General features: G+C 39.2%; 1 protein-coding gene across 4 annotated transcripts in view; it reads right to left on the bottom strand.

Annotated features, from left to right (window-relative positions):
* Window positions 1-20,468, bottom strand: part of TAFA2 (TAFA chemokine like family member 2) — a 551,710-nt gene that overhangs the window by 37,073 nt on the left and 494,169 nt on the right. For 3 of the 4 annotated variants that reach the window (XR_009565590.1, XR_009565589.1, XR_009565591.1), the window contains one exon: window positions 9,032-9,201. The exons of the other annotated variant lie outside the window; for it this stretch is intronic. The gene's annotated coding sequence lies outside the window, so the exon portion shown is untranslated. The remainder of the gene's footprint in view (window positions 1-9,031; window positions 9,202-20,468) is intronic. 4 annotated transcript variants of the gene reach the window in all.

Below are 20,468 nucleotides of genomic sequence, written 5' to 3'. Positions count from 1 at the left end.
AGTGCCCTGGGGGTAAAAGCTTGTCAAGAACTGTTACTCTGATTGTTACAATCTTATGGGACCAGGAAATGTAAGTCCCCTAGCCTCCAGTGCCAGGTGATCAAGGCATGTCCCCTGGGTGGCAGCAGCAAAAACCAGGGCACCAGACAAAACCAGGACATCAGATGCATGTAAAAGCTCTCTTCTAGGGGATATTGGCACTCTGGAGCATGGCAGAGAAGGAGTGTAAAGATGGCAGCCATAAGGGAAAAAAAGAAACAAACATGGCACCTGACAGCTGAAGCAAGGCAGAAGGAGAGCATGAAGATGATGTTATCATCCTCCATCCCTGATGAATATTCCAGCAGGCACCTAAATGTGTGTGTTAAATTAGATGCTTGCCCCTCAGGCAGACACTTTAATATGAGCAAATGAGCCTCTTTCACTTAACGTCTGGGTGCAATCTTCAGCCTCTGCACTGGACCTTAGAGCAGGTAAGTCCAAGTGTGCAAGCCTTTTAAGAGCCATTCCTCAGTTCTCTACAGCCTTGTGGGTCTTATGGAGCTTCAGAGAGAAGCTCCAAGGTTTGAGTTCCCTCCCATTGTGAGTTGCTGTGCTGGAGGTAGGGTTTATGGTGAGACTGTGTCCCAGCCTCTTCTACTTACTTTGATATGTTTTTTTTTTTTTTTCTAATTTGCCCAATGTGTAGGAGTTGCTCAGCCAGCCTTTAGAGTTGGTTCAGAAGAAATTGCTTCATATGTAACTATAGACTCAGTGTGTTCATGGGAGGAGGTGAGTTCAGGATCTTCATATGTCACCATCTAAAACTGTAACCTAAACAGAGATTCAACTTCTTGAATCCCCTGCAGTTGAGTGTATTACAGTTTTGACCAAGGATTGTCATCATATTTGTTGCCTCAGGGATGATCATATAATTGATAGTGCAAAACCCTCCAGAATTATCTTTCCCTCTAGCATGATGACCAACAATACACCAGGTTATGTCAGCACTTCCTCCTTGGTTCTGGAATGAAGAGGACTGAAAATTGGCACCACAGGCCACCTATGATGGAGATATAGCCTGAGTAAGAGATAAACCTTTGTGGTTTTAAACTACTGACGTTAAGCTTGTTTTTATATTTTTCCTGTTTAGCCTAGTCTGATTAACACAGAGTCCATCCTATTATATAATAGTCCTCTATTAATACAGAGTCCATCCTACTTTTCTTTGCCCAGGAAATTTCTCCTGGGCAAAGACTATGTCTTTTTCATTTATGTATTGCCAGAGTTTGCATAGAGCCTGACATATGGTAGATATTCAATAATATTTTAATAACTGGAAAAAATACCTGGTGAAGCTATATCATAACAGCATCAAAATGAAGTACAATACCTAAAATCTTAGGAAAGAGAGTCTACAAACAGCATTGGAAAATTCCAGAATTCCAAGTCAAAATGTTTAACTTAAAAACTTAATCAAAAGGGGATATTATATGGGTGCCTAAAATGAATGCCTAAAAGTCACTAAATTACAACTATAGATAAACTTTGTACAACTTTCTACTAAGCAAAAACAATGGAAACTGTTGGCAATTGAAAGTCCTAGGGAATGTTACTTAAGTTATTTATAATGAAACTCTAGTCTCCAGAGATTCTCATTTTAATATTGGTGGAATCATTATAATTCTGCATGCCGATAGCTGGTTCAAGAGCTCCTTGCTTCATCAAATACATAAGACTTTTTCCCTTGTTTTCATCTCAGTTCAAAAAATTCTCCCCTGTGGGTGGGTATAATGGATGAATCTTGAGGGATGGTTTGTTTCCCCCATGAAAGCTGCCAATTCCTCACAGAATACTTTGTGAAAAGTACTACCAGCCTTTTATCTGGCTTCTAAGTGTAGAAATGCCTTGATTCGTATTGGTCGATCTAGTTCTTTGACCCTTGTAATTGTGTATGGAAAACTATACTCACATACAAACACACACACACACACACACACACTGTTTTGAATATGAATATTGACAGCATTTCTTCTAAGAGTATCAACTATGTAGTCATAATATTTGAAGAAACACATGATAGTCATGTCAATATTAGTCAAAACTTTCTGAGAAAATATTGTAGAAGATATATTCACATCATGATGATTATATGGCATCTAGAGTTTTTACACTTAGGAAACAATATATTTAATTAGAAACAGTATAAACTTTCAAATCAGACAGATCTGTGTTTGATCTTTGTCACTTAATAATTATGTAGTTTCAGGAAAGTTACTTAATCTATTTGAGCCTTTTTTTCCTCATCTGTACTAAAGAATAAGACTGACAATGTCAGTTATGGTAATTATGAGACATATTTTATCTAAATAATATAGCACAGTACCTGGCAAAAGTTGTCACTCAGCAAAAGAAAGGTATTGTTATTACCCATATTATTATTACTGCTATTTTGTATCTTTCATCCATTTTTGAATACTGTTGCAAATATTAAAATACTCAAGTGTATTAGTCAAGGTTCTCTAGAAATACAGAACTGATAGGATAGAGGTCAGACTTTTGTTCAATTCAGGACTTCAACTAATTGGATGAGGCCCACCCACATTATGGAGGGTAATCTGCTTTACTCAAGTCCACCAATTCAAATGTAAATCTCATCTAAGAACACCCTCCTAGAAACATCCCAAAAAATGTTTGACCAAATATCTGGGCACTGTGGCCCAGATAAGTGTACACATAAGATTAATCATCACACCTTGCTCTTGACTTTCTGACTTTCTAAACACACAATTCCTATACTTTACTACCCTGTTATAAACAAGATCATCTGATGACTAAGCAAGAGTTACAACACGTCTTGAAATTCTTTCTAGTGGAACTTGAAAGAGACGCTCTCTCAATGTGACCATTCCTCTCGTAAAGCCTATAAAGAGGTAGCTGACATCTGCCTTTTGAACAGGGATTAGTCTACCTTCATGGTTGGTTTATAGAGTTCTCACTGTGTGCTAGATAAAAAGAGAAAAAAAGGGAAACACCCTGGAGAATCAGGTATGCCTATTCCAAAGCAAAAGATATGTGAACTCATAGAAGGGTGAAGAAAAAGGAAACTGTCCATAAATTATCAGCGAGACTCAACGGGAGTGACACCCCACTTAATTATGCACAAGCACAGGATGGTGTCACTAATATCTCATCCTCCTCTTAGCAAATTCGACCGAGGAGGACTCTGGAGGAGCTGAGCACACTATGTAAGCATGCATCATGAGATGGAGTTGGTGTACACATGTGGGAGTAAGGCCAAGAGAATCAAGAATGGAAGACATGGGAGAAGGCTGTCAAGTTTATAAGGCCTTGTGAAACCTTGACAAGCTGGGTAGACTTAACACTGACTGCACAGGAACTACAAGGGGCCATGCTGGGTGAAATGGAGAGTTAAAAAATACCTGATCCATCCTGACAATGTCTCCATCTTTCTGTAACTTCCAGAAGGCTAAATCCTTAGTGAGAGGTTACCATTACTGTTACCAAAAATACTTCTACCCATAGTGAGAGATTACAATACTACTGAAAATACAGTTGACCCTCGAACAATGAGGGGGTTGTGGTGCCCACCCCTGTGCAGTCGAAAATCTGCACAGACAGTTCCACATCCACAGATTCAACCCACCACGGATCATGTAGTATTATTGAAAACAATCTACATATAAGTGGACCTGTGCAGTACAAACCCCTGTTGTTCAAGGGTCAACTGAACTTCTACCTTAGATTTTTTTAATCCACTGATATGAACATTTTTCTTTCATCTTATGATACCTTTGGTATTATATATAGTGATGAGATACAGTTTCACTGAACAGGGTCTCCTTAGACCATTACATAGGTGAAACGTGAATTTGTCTAAAAGTCACGGTTAACAGCTTTTATCATAAGCTTTATTCATAAGGGAATTCCCGTACAGCTCATATAAGGAATCTTCAAAGTCATAACGTGGAGGCAGAGAGTTCACATCTGTATTATATATGAAGGGGTACTCTCAACAAGTTGATTTCATTTCTGAAATTTAATCTCAAACAATGGTTGGCTGTCTGGCAGACATTTTCCTTCCGTAATTTCACAAATCGATCACATGTTGTAACTGAAGTTGGAGGCTGAAATTTCTAATCATGATACCTGATTTAAATTTATTTGTCAGCCAAAGTGTCTGTTGAGAATATTCAATTTTATTTCAAGATAGAATAAAAGCGTCTCAGTTATGAATCCTAGAAACAGGCTGAACAAATCAACTCTCCCCACAATTACTCAAACAGCCCTTTCAAGAATAGGGTATTTTAAAGTTGCAACACAGCGATTGCATTCGATTATTTGCAAACATCCTTTGAAAATGAATTTACACTGCCTGGTATTACCTAGTCTGTCTGTCTGTCTGTCTCTCTCTCTCTCTCTCACTCCTAGTTTTCCTTTAACAGGACTAGAAAGAGAATAGGAGATGCAAGGTAAAGGTAAAATATATTTGCCACCAGAAGAGAATAAGCAATAAAAGTTAAAGGTAAAATAGCCAACAGTAAGCAGAACCTCAGCAGAACAGCCCTTTATTGACTTTGGGCTAATCCGACCATAAATCATGGGAAGCCAACATTGCAATTTTTAAAAAATTAATTAATTTATTTATTTTTGGCTGCATTGAGTCTTCCTTGCTGCCTGTGGGCTTTCTCTAGTTGTGGCAAGCGGGGGCTAATCTTTGTCGCCGTGCGCGCGCTTCTCATTGCAGTGGCTTCTCTTTGTTGCAGAGCACGGGCCCTAGAGCGCATGAGCTTCAGTATTTGTGGCTCGCGGTCTCTAGAGCACAGGCTCAGTAGTTGTGGCACACGGGCTTAGTTGCTCTGCGGCATGTGGGATCTTCCCAGGCCAGGGCTCGAACCGCTGTCACCTGCATTGGCAGGTGGATTCCTAACCACTGCGCCACCAGGGAAGTCTAACATTGCAATGTAATAGGAGCTAAACACAATAATACTGAACCACAGCAGCTAAAGGTACATTCAACAGCTAACTAGCTCTTGTCTGTAGCAAGTTCGATATTAAACATTATATAAGTGGAATTCCCTGGCTTAGTATAAACTTAAAGATTTTGGCTTCTTTGCTTTAATGTGGCAATTTGAGTTTTATTATTAGATGACATTTCAACTGAATGGCTGATTTTGCTGTAAGTAATATATCTTACTTAAAGATTTTTAAAGTGTTCTATAAGCTTAAAGCATTAATAAATAGGTACCATGTTGTAAGGTTCCAATATTCTTATTTGCGGGTGGCAATTTTAAATTATTTTCAGTTTAATTAGAGTTATTACTATGGTCCCATACACAAAATCCTTCTCCTTCCCCTCTCTCATATTTTATAACTAATAGAAAAATGTAAAGTGATTTAAAAGTCTAATCCAAAAAGTACTCATTCAGTGTTGTCTCTATGGATAGTTCATCAAGAAGAAAGTAGTCTAGTTGAGAAAGCATCTTAATGGATTTTCATTTTCTTACGGTAGTACAATGCCAGACGCAAAGGTGGGAAACAATTGAATTGAATCTTGACATCGCAGAACATAATATTTTCATTGTACTTAGTCACTATATACTAAGGAGACAAATTATTGAATAAGTTGCCTTTGAATGGCCTCAAAATCTGTTATCCATTTGTTTTAGGAGGATTATAGGCCATGCAATGTTAAACTGCCAATAGACTCCAGTGGCACCTGTACAAACCTCTGTCCTACCACTTCTGCACATGACAGTGATTTATTGACTTTCTCTCCAATTGACTGTGAATCCTTGCACAGCAAAGAGTCATGATTTTTTTTTTAAAAATTTGAAGTCCAAAGCCTACCACAATATCAGGCACAGTGCCACACAGCAGACCTACAATTGATCGTTACAGAGTGAATGAACAAATGAATGGATAGGCATCCCTTGAATGGAATTTGTTAACTCTGCTAAAGGGATTCATATTTTTATTTTAAAGGGATTCATATTCTTATTTTTAAAATGTTTCTAACACTCCATTCTATTTTAAAGAGATGCATATTCTGCAGTTTACAATGTGTTACCAATGACACCATCCAACTAGGAGGCAAGTATTAAGATTATGACAGTAAATAATATTCAGCTAACAGATCATGAATTTCCAGTATTTCTTGCAAATATCACATCCAGAAAGAAACTTAACGGCCACATAATCTGTCTGTAGGTTCTGTATCCTTGTTGTATCAACTGACAGTCCTGGCTCTCTGGAATTCTCTGTTCTCCCAGACTCTGGTCTCTTGGTTTTCCTATCTCTGTCCACACTTCATGTTCCTTAGCAAGTACCTTTTTCTACATTACCTGCGAAAAAATGTCTTTGATGCTCTTCCCTTTCAACACATTCCTTCTGGGGGAGCCTTTTAAATTAATTATTCCAACACCATCTAGGGGATGACTATTCTCAGACTTCTGTCTTGATTTCTAGGGCTATATATCAAACTATCCACTTTTGCGTCTTTATCAATTAATATCACCAAATTGATTACTCCAGAAATACAAGTATTTCTAGAATTTTCTTTCACTAACCCTCATATTCAATTAGTTACCAAGCCCTATTGATTCTCCTTCCCACCCCTCGACACCCTCACTGCATCACTTTCCTATCTTAGTTCAAGCCTGTTATCTCATACTTTCCTTAACTCCCTACAATTGACACATTGCAGCCAAACAGACTTTGTAAAGTGTAAATCAGACGCTTCTCCTCTCCTGTTTAAGGTTCTTCAATGGTTCCCCATTGCTTAGAGAATAACATGCAAATCTTTTAGCATGGCAGTGAAAGGCCATCATGATTCCCCACCCAGGGTTCCCCATCACCCCACTCCCCTCACACACATGAAGTCACCCCATAAACTGATTTCAATTCCAGGAGTAAGACATGATCTTTTATACCTCAATGCCTTTGCATAAGTTGTTTTGTGTTTGTTGTGGTAAATTGAACTAGTTAACTCTGATTTTCTGCTCATCCTTTAAGTCACAAATTGATGATTTCCAGAAATGAGGAACTTACTATTTCCCAAGTTATCCCATTCAACATCATCTTGAGCTGACACCAAGAGTTATTCCTTGTCTTTAATTGTATTCTTTGTAGTCACACAGAAAAAGTCTAATGTTTTTCTTTCACATGATATATCTTCAAATAATTTAAAACCTGTTACTCCTAGTGCTTCTATTCTCTGAGGTAAATATCTACAAAGCCTTTCATGTAAGCTTCTTTTTTTCGCACCCACTGAAAGTTGGTGTCCAGAACTTTATTGGGTACCACAGTGAAGTCTAACCATTATAGAGTTAAGCTCAACTCTGCCCTTGTATTAAGCACACTTCACAACCAGCTAGCCATTATTCAGAGGTAGACTGCCCAGCAGGGAGCTGGGATTCATTCTCATCTTAGAGAGAGTTGGGAATTAGACCATAGCTGTCTCAGCACAAAACATTTGGAATTCTGAGCTTGAGGGAAAATTTACCCCACTCTCCAAAGAGCATAAAACTGGATCTGAAATCATTGTTTAAGGGATTTCAAATCCATAGAAAATGTGTGAGGAGAAGGGAAAGAGCCACAGGAGAATGTATTCAGGGAAGATTATATTTTTTAATCGAATAGCTTTTACCCACCCCAGAAAAAGTAAAAGGCATAGAATCCCTGCTAGCTAGGGATACTTGAACTTCCTGTTCTATTCTCCCAGGGCTTATGAGGTACTATTTTTCTTTGATTAGGGCTCTCCAGATAACCAAAAACAGATGAGTGTTGCCTCTCCCAGGAATACTTACCTCTGAACAAACAGCAAGCTCCTCAATATTAAACATAAATCCCTGATAGAATTTTAGCTCTCAGATTACAGACAGGATATTGTTTAGGCAGTAGCCTAAAGATGTACTTCACAGTGCTAATGAAATTTTATTATGCCCAAACTAGATTCCATTTCAATGTACAAACATTCACAATTAATTATAAGATTATGAGCATAATATTCAGAGTAATATTCAGAGTAACACCTACAAATAAATAGCATAATATTCAGAGTAATACCTACAAATAAATACCTGGCTCAAGTACTGTAGAAGCATTTCAATCTTACAGGAACATCAAAGCACTCATATGTTGCCCATTTCTCATTTTAATTGTAAAAATATAGGCCAAGGTTTGGAATATATTTCCTTATGATATATTTTTAAAAGTCTTTGCAATAATTTCCAATAACTTTCTAAAGAAATAACAAGGGAGACACTCCTGGATCTATTAAATTATTATTAATTAAGTAAGCAGCTCTTAAGTTCAAAATACTAGGTTTAAAATGTCACTTTTAGTAGTGCTACTTCCTGGACACCTAGCTTGGTATCCCTTCTACCCTTGGACCCAAATCTAATTGAGAAAAAAATTTTGTTTCTGTCCACATCTCTTTTTAAAACTTAATGTCGGGAAGCAGCTGCTGCAGCTTGCAGGTGTGGTGGGGGCCGGCCGAGCTGACCACGCACAGACCCGGCGCGGCGGCACTGCGGCCCCGGGGCAGCTGGCGCCGGGGACATGCGCCCATTCGATCCCTCCGGAGAAGTTTCTCCTTAGAGTATCTTTTAAAATTTATTTTGAGGGGGGGACCTTGAAGATGGCGGAAGAGTAAGACGCGGAGATCACCTTCCTCCCCACAGATACACCAGAAATACATCTACACGTGGAACAACTCCTACAGAACACCTACTGAACGCTGGCAGAAGACCTCAGACCTCCCAAAAGGCAAGAAACCCCCACGTACCTGGGTAGGGCAAAACAAAAAAGAATAAACAGAGACAAAAGAATAGGGACGGGACCCGCACCAGTGGGAGGGAGCCGTGAAGGAGGAAAGCTTTCCTCACACTAGGAAGGCCCTAAGCCGGTTGAGACTGCAGGTGGCGGAGGGGGCGAGCTTTGGAGCCGCGGAGGAGAGCACAGCAACAGGGCTGCGGAGGGCAAAACGGGGAGATTCCCGCACAGAGGATCAGGGCCGACCAGCACTCACCAGTCCGAGCGGCTTGTCTGCTCACCCGCCGGGGCGGGCGGGGCTGGGAGTTGAGGCTCGGGCTTCGGTCGGAGCTCCGGGAGAGGACTGGGGTTGGCGGCATGAACACAGCCTGCAAGGGGTTAGTGCGCCACGGCTAGCCGGGAGGGAGTCCGGGGAAAAGTCTGGACCTGCCGAAGAGGCAAGAGACTTTTTCTTACCTCTGTTTCCAGGTGCGCGAGGAGAGGAGATTAAAAGCGCTGCTTAAAGGAGCTCCAGAGACGGGCGCGAGCCGCGGCTAAAAGCGCGGACCCCAGAGACGGGCAGGAGACGCTAAGGCTGCTGCTGCCGCCCCCAAGAAGCCTGTGTGCGAGCACAGGTCACTATCCACACCCCCCTTCCGGGGAGCCTGTGCAGCCCGCCACTGCCAGGGTCACGGGATCCAGGGTCAACTCCTCCGGGAGAACGCACGGCGCGCCTCACGCTGCTGCAACGTCACGCCGGCCTCTGCCACCGCAGGCCCGCCCTGCACGCAAAGCCCCTCCCTCCCCCCCCGAGCCCCTCCCTCCCCCCCCGACCTGATTGCGCCACAGCCCCCGGATCAGCGGATCCTTTAACCCCGTCCTGTCTGAGCAAAAAACAGACGCCCTCCAGCGACCTACACGCAGAGGCAGGGCCAAATCCAAAGCTAAGTCCTGATTAGCTGTGAGAACAAAGAAGAGAAAGGGAAATCTCTCCCAGCAGCCTTAGAAGCAGCGAATTAAAGCTCCACAATCAACTTGATGTGCCCTGCATCTGTGGAATACATGAATAGACAACGAGTCATCCCAAATTGAGGAAGTGGGCTTCGAGAGCAAGATCTATGATTTTTTCCCTTTTCCTCTTTTTGTGAATGTGTATGTGTATGCTTCTGTGTGAGATCTTGTCTGTATAGTTTTGCTTCCACCATTTGTCCTAGGGTTCTATCTGTCCATGGTTTTTAAAAAAATTTTTTTTCTTAATGATTAATTTTAATTTTAATAACTTTATTATACTTTTCTTTCCTTCTTTCTTTCTTCCTTCCTCCCTCCCTCCCTCCCTCCCTCCCTTTCTTTCTTTCTCTTTCTTTCTTTCTTTCTTTCTTTCTTTCTTTCTTTCTTTCTTTCTTTCTTTCTTTCTTTCTTTCTTTCTTTCTTTCTTTCTTTCCCTCCTTTAGACAATTAATCATCCCAAATTGAGGAGGTGGTCTCTGAGAGCAAGATTTATGATTTTTTCCCCTTTACCTCTTTTTGTGAGGGTGTATGTGTATGCTTCTGTGTAAGATTTTGTCTGTATAGCTTTGCTTCCAACATTTGTCCTAAGGTTCTATCCGTCCCTTTTTTTTCTAAATAAGTATTTTTTAATTCAATAACTTTATTTTATTTTACTGTATCTTCTTTCTTTCTGTCTTTTTTCCTTCTTTCCCTCCTTCCTTCCTTCCTCCCTCCCTCCCTCCTTTCTTTCCTTCTTGCCTTCTTTCCTTCTTTGCTTCTTTCTTCCTTCCTTCCTTCCTTCCCTCCTTTCCTTCTTTCTTTCTTCATACTTCTACTAATTCTGTCTACTTTTTCTCCTTTTTATTCTGAGCCCTGTGGATGAAAGGCTCTTGGTGCTCCAGCCAGGAGTCAGGGCTCTGCCTCTGAGGTAGGAGAGCCAACTTCAGGACACTGGTCAACAAGAGACCTCCCAGCTCCACATAATATCAAACAGCGAAAATCTCCCAGAGACCTCCATCTTAACACCAGCACCCAGCTTCACTCAACGACCAGCAAGCTACAGTGAGGGACAACCTATGCCAAACAACTAGCAAAACAGGAACACAAGCCCACCCATTAGCAGACAGGCTGCCTAAAATCATAATAAGGCCACAGACACCCCAAAACACACCTCCAGACGTGAACCTGTCCACTAGAGAGACAAGATCCAGCCTCATCCACCACAACACAGGCACTAGTCCCCTCCACCAGGAAGCCTACACAACCCACTGAACCAACCTTAGCCACTGGAGACAGACATCAAAAACAGCGGGAACTACGAACCTGCAGCCTGCAAAAAGGAGATCCCAAACACAGTAAGATAAGCAAAATGAGAAGACAGAAAAACACACAGCAGATAAAGGAGCAAGATAAAAATGCACCAGACCTAACAAATGAAGAGGAAATAGGCAGTCTACCTGAAAAAGAATTCAGAATAATGATAGTAAGGATGATCCAAAATCTTGGAAATAGAATGGACAAAATACAAGAAACAGTTAACAAGGACCTAGAAGAAATAAAAATGAAACAAACAACCATGAACAACACAATAAATGAAATTAAAAGTACTCTAGATGGGATCAATAGCAGAATAACTGAGGCAGAAGAACGGATAAGTGACCTGGAAGGTAAAATAGTGGAAATAACTACTGCAGAGCAGAATAGAGAAAAAAGTGAAAAGAACTGAGGACAGTCTCAGAGACCTCTGGGACAACATTAAATGCACCAACATTCGAATTATAGGGGTTCCAGAAGAAGAAGAGAAAAAGAAAGGGACTGAGAAAATATTTGAAGAGATGATAGTTGAAAACCTCCCTAATATGGGAAAGGAAATAGTTAATCAAGTCCAGGAAGCACAGAGAGTCCCATACAGGATAAATCCAAGGAGAAACACACCAAGACACATATTAATCAAACTGTCAAAAATTAAATACAAACAAAGCATATTAAAAGCAGCAAGGGAAAAACAGTAAATAACACACAAGGGAATCCCCATAAGGTTAACAGCTGATCTCTCAGCAGAAACCCTGCAAGCCAGAAGGGAGTGGCAGGACATACTGAAAGTGATGAAGGAGAAAAACCTGCAACCAAGATTACTCTACCGAGCAAGGATCTCATTCAGATTCGATGGAGAAATTAAAACCTTTACAGAAAAGCAAAAGCTGAGAGAGTTCAGCACCACCAAACCAGCTTTACAACAAATGCTAAAGGAACTTCTCTAGACAAGAAACACAAGAGAAGGAAAAGACCTATAATAATGAACCCAAAACAATTTAGAAAATGGGAATAGGAACATACATATCGATAATTACCATAAATGTAAATGGACTAAATGCTCCCACCAAAAGACACAGATTGGCTGAATGGATACAAAAACAGGACCATTATATATGCTGTCTACAAGAGACCTACTTCAGACCTAGAGACACATACAGACTGAAAGTGAGGGGATGGAAAAAGATATTCCATGCAAATGGAAACCAAAAGAAAGCTGGAGTAGCAGTTCTCATTTCAGACAAAATAGACTTTAAAATAAAGACTATTAGAAGAGATGAAGAAGGACACTACATAATGATCAAGGGATCGATCCAAGAAGAAGATATAACAATTGTAAATATTTATGCACCCAACATAGGAGCACCTCAATACATAAGGCAAATACTAACAGCCATAAAAGGGTAAATCGACAGTAACACATTCGTAGTAGGGGACTTTAACACCCCACTTTCACCAATGGACAGATCATCCAAAGTGAAAATAAATAAGGAAATGAAAACTTTAAATGATACATTAAACAAGATGGACTTAATTGATATTTATAGGACACTCCATCCAAAAACAACAGAATACACATTTTTCTCAAGTGCTCATGGAACATTCTCCAGGATACATCATATCTTGGGTCACAAATCAAGCCTTGGGAAATTTAAGAAAATTGAAATTATATCAAGTATCTTTTCCGACCACAATGCCATGAGCCTAGATATCAATTACAGGAAAAGATCTGTAAAAAATAAAAACACATGGAGGATAAACAATACACTACATAATAATGAAGTTATCATTGAAGAAATCAAAGAGGAAATCAAAAAATACCTAGAAACAAATGACAGTGGAGACACAATGACCCAAAACCTATGGGATGCAGCAAAAGCAGTTCTAAGGGGGAAGTTTATAGCAATACAAGCCCACCTTAAGAAGCAGGAAACATCTCAAATAAACAACCTAACCTTGCACCTCAAGCAATTAGAGAAAGAAGAACAAAAAAACCCCAAAGCTAGCAGAAGGAAAGAAATCATAAAAATCAGATCAGAAATAAATGAAAAAGAAATGAAGGAAACAATAGCAAAGATCAATAAAACTAAAAGCTGGTTCTTTGAGAAGATAAACAAAATAGATAAACCATTAGCCAGACTCATCAAGAAAATAAGGGAGAAAACTCAAATCAATAGAATTAGAAATGAAAAAGGAGAAGTAACAACTGACACTGCAGAAATAAAAAAGATCATGAGAGATTACTACAAGCAACTCTATGCCAATAAAATGGACAATCTGGAAGAAATGGACAAATTCTTCAAAATGCAAAACCTGCCAAGACTGAATCAGGAAGAAACAGAAAATATGAACAGACCAATCACAAGCACTGAAATTGAAACTCTGATTAAAAATCTTCCAACAAACAAAAGCCCAGGACCAGATGGCTTCACAGGCGAATTCTATCAAACATTTAGAGAAGAGCTAACACCTATCCTTCTCAAACTCTTCCAAAATATAACAGAGGGAGGAACACTTCCAAATTCCTTCTATGAGGCCACCATCACCTTGATACCAAAACCAGAAAAGGATGTCACAAAGAAAGAAAACTACAGGCCAATATCACTGATGAACATAGATGCAAAAATTCTCAACAAAATACTAACAAACAGAATCCAACAGCACATTAAAAGGATCATACACCATGATCAAGTGGGGTTTATTCCAGGAATGCAAGGATTCTTCAGTATACGCAAATCTATCAATGTGATAAACCATATTAACAAATTGAAGGAGAAAAACCATATGATCATCTCAATAGATGCAGAGAAAGCTTTTGACAAAATTCAACACCCATTTATGATAAAAACCCTGCAGAAAGTAGGCATAGAGGGAACTTTCCTCAACATAATAAAGGCCATATATGACAAGCCCACAGCCAACATCATCCTCAATGGTGTAAAACTGAAAGCATTTCCACTAAGATCAGGAACAAGACAAGGTTGTCCACTCTCACCACTCTTATTCAACATAGTTTTGGAAGTTTTAGCCACAGCAATCAGAGAAGAAAAGGAATCCAAATCGGAAAAGAAGAAGTAAAGCTGTCACTGTTTGCAGATGACATGATACTATACATAGAGATCCTAAAGATGCTACCAGAAAACTACTAGAGCTAATCAATGAATTCGGTAAAGTAGCAGGATACAAAATTAATGCACAGAAATCTCTGGCATTCCTATATACTAATGATGAAAAATCTGAAAGTGAAATCAAGAAAACACTCCCATTTACCATTGCAACAAAAAGAATAAAATATCTAGGAATAAACCTACCTAAGGAGACAAAAGACCTGTATGCAGAAAATTATAAGACACTGATGAAAGAAATTAAAGATGATACAAATAGATGGAGAGATATACCATGTTCTTGGATTAGAAGAATCAACATTGTGAAAATGACTCTACTACCCAAAGCAATCTATAGATTCAATGCAATCCCTATCAAACTACCACTGGCATTTTTCACAGAACTAGAACAAAAAATTTCACAATTTGTATGGAAACACAAAAGACCCCACATAGCCAAAGCAATCTTGAGAACGAAAAAAGGAGCTGGAGGAATCAGGCTTCCTGACTTCAGACTATACTACAAAGCTACAGTAATCAAGACAGTATGGTACTGGCACAAAAACAGGAAGATAGATCAATGGAACAGGATAGAAAGCCCAGAGATAAACCCACACACATATGGACACCTTATCTTTGATAAAGGTGGCAGGAATGTACAGTGGAGAAAGGACAGCCTCTTCAATAAGTGGTGCTGGGAAAACTGGACAGATACATGTAAAAGTATGAGATTAGATCACTCCCTAACACCATACACAAAAATAAGCTCAAAATGCATTAAAGACCTAAATGTAAGGCCAGAAACTATCAAACTCTTAGAGGAAAACATAAGCAGAACACTCTATGACATAAATCACAGCAAGATCCTTTCTGACCCACCTCCTAGAGTAATGGAAATAAAAACAAAAATAAACAAATGGGACCTAATGAAACTTCAAAGCTTTTGCACAGCAAAGGAAACCATAAACAAGACCAAAAGACAACCCTCAGAATGGGAGAAAATATTTGCAAATGAAACAACTGACAAAGGATTAATCTCCAAAATTTACAAGCAGCTCATGCAGCTCAATAACAAAAAAACAAACAACCCAATCCAAAAATGGGCAGAAGACCTAAATAGACATTTCTCCAAAGAAGATATACAGACTGCCAACAAACACATGAAAGAATGCTCAACATCATTAACCATTAGAGAAGTGCAAATCAAAACTACAATGAGATATCATCTCACACCAGTCAGAATGGCCATCATCAAAAAATCTAGAAACAATAAATGCTGGAGAGGGTGTGGAGAAAAGGGAACACTCTTGCACTGCTGGTGGGAATGTGAATTGGTTCAGCCTCTATGGAGAACAGTATGGAGGTTCCTTCAAAAACTACAAATAGAACTACCATATGACCCAGCAATCCCACTACTGGGCATATACCCTGAGAAAACCAAAATTCAAAAAGAGTCATGTACCAAAATGTTCATCTCAGCTCTATTTACAATAGCCCGGAGATGGAAACAACCTAAGTGCCCATCATCGGATGAATGGATAAAGAAGATGTGGGACATATATACAATGGAATATTACTCAGCCATAAAAAGAAATGAAATTGAGCTATTTGTAATGAGGTGGATAGACCTAGTGTCTGTCATACAGAGTGAAGTAAGTCAGAAAGAAAAAGACAAATACCGTATGCTAACACATATATATGGAATTTAAGAAGAAAAAAAAATGTCATGTAGAACCTAGGGGTAAGACAGAAATAAAGACACAGACCTACTGTAGAACGGACTTGAGGATATGGGGAGGGGGAGGGGTGAGCTGTGACAGGGCGAGAGAGAGTCATGGACATATACACACTAACAAACGTAAGGTAGATAGCTAGTGGGAAGCAGCCGCATGGCACAGGGATATCGGCTCGGTGCTTTGTGACTGCCTGGAGGGGTGGGATAGGGAGGGTGGGAGGGAGGGAGGCACAAGAGGGAAGAGATATGGGAACATATGTATATGTATAACTGATTCAATTTGTTATGGGGCAGAAACTAACACACCATTGTAAAGCAATTATACCCCAATAAAGATGTTAAAAAAAAACAAAAAAAACTTAATGTCATTATAGTAATTATATAGTTCCTTAAGTGCCTTTTTCAAATGTCCATATCATTTGAGATTTTAAATCTTTTCTGATATGAATTTCAATGTCTACATTTTTCTTACTATAGTAAAAAATTTTCACCTATCTTAATAAATATCAACTTCAAGATGTTATACCATATTTAAATTTCTATTAAGTTAAATAACCTAGATTTAATGAATATTAATGTATAACATAAAATCTGTTCTCCCCACAGTTTTCTCCCACTCACCTCATGTCAACTTCCTCATTCTGTTTGCTCAGGACAAAAATTTAGGTCTATAGTGAGATGCCTCATAATACCTTTCTAATCCAAAATATGATCACTTACCTTGCTCACTCCCCCCAGCCACACTAGCATCACTGCTGTCTCTTGAATATGGTATTCCCAGGGTAGCTTCCATGGCGGGTACTATGCTTGTTTCTCCCCCTACCTGGAAAGCGTGTCCTCTAGATAGTCACGTGGCTTATCCCCTCATCTCCTTGGAGACTTCAGTATGCAAACACCCTTGGCTCAGCACTCTCCATTTCCCCTCCCTGCTTTACTTTTTCCCATGGCACCTACCACCATCTAACATATACTTTACTCATATATTTTAATTTTTGTCTCCCCCTGTCTGATAGGTAGAATTCTAAAGATATACCCTCAAGATTCCTGTCCCCTAGGTATTCAAATAAACACTAATCTTAGCACAGCTGTGAAGGGACAATGTCATTAAAGTTGCTAATCAGCTAACCTTAAAATAGGGTAATCATCGTGGACTATCTGGGTGGGACAAATGTAATCCTTTGAGCTTTTAAAAGCAGAAGAGTAAAGCGGAGGAGAAATGGCGGAAGGGGGACGTCAGAGAGATTCGATGTGTGAGAAAGACTCAGTGTGCCCTGACTGGTTTGAAGATGAAGGAGGCAATGTGATGGAGAAAGCAGATATTCTGATGGAGGTGAGAGAGGCTCTCAGATGACAGCTACTGGAGGGGTAGAAACCTCATTCCTACATTTAGAAGGAACCGAATTCTGTCAATAACCTGAATGGGCTTGGAAGCAGATTCTCCCTTAAAGCCTCCAGAAAAGAACCACAGCCCTGTTGTGAAAAGATGAAGCATACCCATTGATTTCAGCCTTGTGAAACCCAGAGCAGACAAATAGCCGAGCTACGCTGTGCCTGGAAGCCTGACCTACAAATAATGGATGTTGTATCACGTCACTAAATTTGCTAAGGCAGCGATAGAAAACCAATACACCCTATTAGAATCTAGGCCTTATGAGGGCAGGGATCCTCTCTTTTTTTCCCCTGTGCTGTGCTCCAGAACCCAGAATAGCACCCAACAATAAAAGACAGTAAACACTCGTTGAATGGAAGAATGTATCCAGTATACACATTTTTTCCCATGAAATCTATATTTTACAAGATCTTATCAAATTTTTACCCCAAAATATTGACTAAAAATATTTAAAATGTAAAAGATGAATTGATTTGAAAACTGTCTATTCAGTAGTTTGCATCTTTGCCAGTTAGCAGTGGCTACCACTTCCCTGGAGCCAACACGAGAAGCAGTCAAATACCGCTTCTAAAGCCGTGGTTTTCAAACTGCATGTTGTAACATATTGATGGGTTATAAAATCAATTTATGGGGTTGAGGAAGGGAGGAAGAGAGGGAGAAATGAAGGAAGGAAATAAAACCAAAAAATCAGAACTTTAATTTTAGTGTGGGGTATATGAGTGTATGTGTATGTGTGTGGGAGTGTTGTGTATATGTTGGATCACAACGTAAGATGTATTTCTTACTTAGGTACCATCAAGATAATTTGAAAACCACAGCCCTAAAAGTTGTCATGCTCTGTCCTGTGGACCAGGGTGCAATTCAGGGTCAGAGGTGAGATGAAAACAAAAGAATGGAGAATGTGTCTGTTAGAAAGGGCTGATCAAAAAAGGACCACACTACCCTAAGTCTATGTTAAATTTACAAGACAAGAAGAGAGTTTGTGATTGAATAATTCACAAATTGCACCCCTTAAGGTGAGAAAATGAACTTTTCTCCTCTTGTGTTCTTCCTTTGCCTTGGACCTGGAGTAGCACCCCTGGACATCATTCAGACCCACCAACTCAGAGTCACCGAGTCTTGGTGTAAAATCAGGCAGCATCTGGAAGGGGATGACTTGAGGCTTCAATCAACAAAGCACCCTAAGATGCTATTTCGTTTCTCCCTTAGAGGGAGAGGATGAAAAACCTAACACTTACCTCTGTTCTGAGATTAGCTAGTTATTAGTGTCATATAAATTTAGTTGGAAAGGAAGTTAGAAATGTCCTTGGCACAAGGAATCAAAGAATAAATATTGTTTAGAGGAACTTGAAATTGAATATAGCTCAACATCCTCATTTTTTTTGCAGATGAGGAAGCTGAACTAGAGACTTATGTTATCCCCATTATTATAATAATGTTACTCGATTTATATTTACCAGTGATTCCAATGTTTATTGTTAGTGGGCTGCATATGGATAACAAAAGAATAATGCAGTTGTCTACTATTCATTCCCCCACTCAAGGGCATACTCCTGGTGGGCAGGCATCATGCTATGTATATCTTTGTGCTCTAGTTAGTAACTACTGTGGTTGGGGAAATTAAATAATACCTGCGATGCACTTAGCAGAGTGCCCAGCACACTTTAAGAGCTAAGTGAATGCTTTCATATTTGATTTTGTTGCTTTGATTATAATATGAGCATTCTTATTATAGAATATTTATGCACAGGAAATTTTTTAACATTTGTTGATTTTCATTGCATTATACAACAAAATAAAGTCATATTTTATGCCCTTAAAATCCATTTATGTTTGAAGGGACATTAAAAAACTATAGAATTCTTATCTGCTTAAGGCACTTTAAGTAAATGAGTAAAGATGAAAGAATTCCAATTAGTTAAAAATTACTCAGAAAATGTCTTCTTAAGCATATGAGGATTCATGATTCATAAAGATAATATTTCTAATGAAAATATAAAAATCTTATATCAAGTTAAGTTCATTTTTCCTTAGGTAAGAACCAGACATCTGAGCTGCATGACCATAGGAACGTGGAGTCCATACCAATGGCCAAGGGCTGTAAATCCTAAAATCAGAATGTGACTTCTTTTAGGAGATAGTCCACAGAGAAAGAGTATCAAAACATTAAAAGAAATGAATCACAGTCTGTTTTTTCTGAGGATTCTAACAATGTTATCAAAGTTTTTTTTCCTCAATTCTTACAAGCTCTACAGCACCTTTCCCCCCTTCTACTTTTCTATTATATAATCAGCATATAATTATGTGCTTTTTCACACTGGAAAGACTATTCTTTTATTAATGACTCTTTGAAAAGTTCTTTATTATTTATCTTTGAAAGTGAGTTTGAAATCAAAAGGCTTTCATGGCTTTTCCTTTTTTTCCTTTTAACTTAGGAGTTCTTTAAAGTAATACAGTAGATGGTTACAGATATCATACGCAGTCATTAGTTTCCAGCTTTAAGGTGAGAAGTAGGGCTGGGGAAACAATGTTGCACCCTCCTTTCTCTGCAGACTAAATGTTTGGGGTTTTGAAGAGCATGTATGCAAATATTGCTGTTCTAACAAAGGCTGTCTATTCTTTGCCTTTTCCCCTTGTTAGGACAATTAGAAAATGGGTTATGACAATAAGCTTCCTGAATTTAGTACAAAGACAGAAGGAGGATATAATTAGCATTTATGGGAAGTACAATGTAAGTTCCAAATTAGTCTTAAATGAGAAATTCACCCAGCCCCTGATCTGTAGTCAATTCTGGAAAGTACCATGCATCTCTGGTGAGGCCAAGCAAGCCTCATTGATGTTTTTGGCTGACTGCTTTTTTTCTAACATTAAATTTACCAGAGCACTCCAGATTGGACACGGGCAGTTATGAAGGAGGATGTACATTACTGCAAATTTTAATCATTTCTCGAGCCATTTTGCTTACAGTGATAATCCCATAAGACCAACATATCTTGCGTAAGGAACCCAAATGACTTTTTGCTGAGAGCAGCTCTTCAGTTACTTTTATAGCCTATTCCTGCTTAACTTCTAGACTTTCCCATTTGTGGCTAGGACCTGCCAAACCAGGGCTTCAGTGGCTTCTTGGCTCACCACAGCCATGGCTACCTTATTCAAGACCAGCAAGTGGATAATAACACCAGTG

This window comes from Globicephala melas, chromosome 10 (genome assembly GCF_963455315.2).
Source record: "Globicephala melas chromosome 10, mGloMel1.2, whole genome shotgun sequence".
Taxonomy (NCBI): Eukaryota; Metazoa; Chordata; class Mammalia; order Artiodactyla; family Delphinidae; genus Globicephala; species Globicephala melas.
Note: the sequence above shows the minus strand (reverse complement) of the source record. Positions and strands in the feature narration are given on the sequence as shown.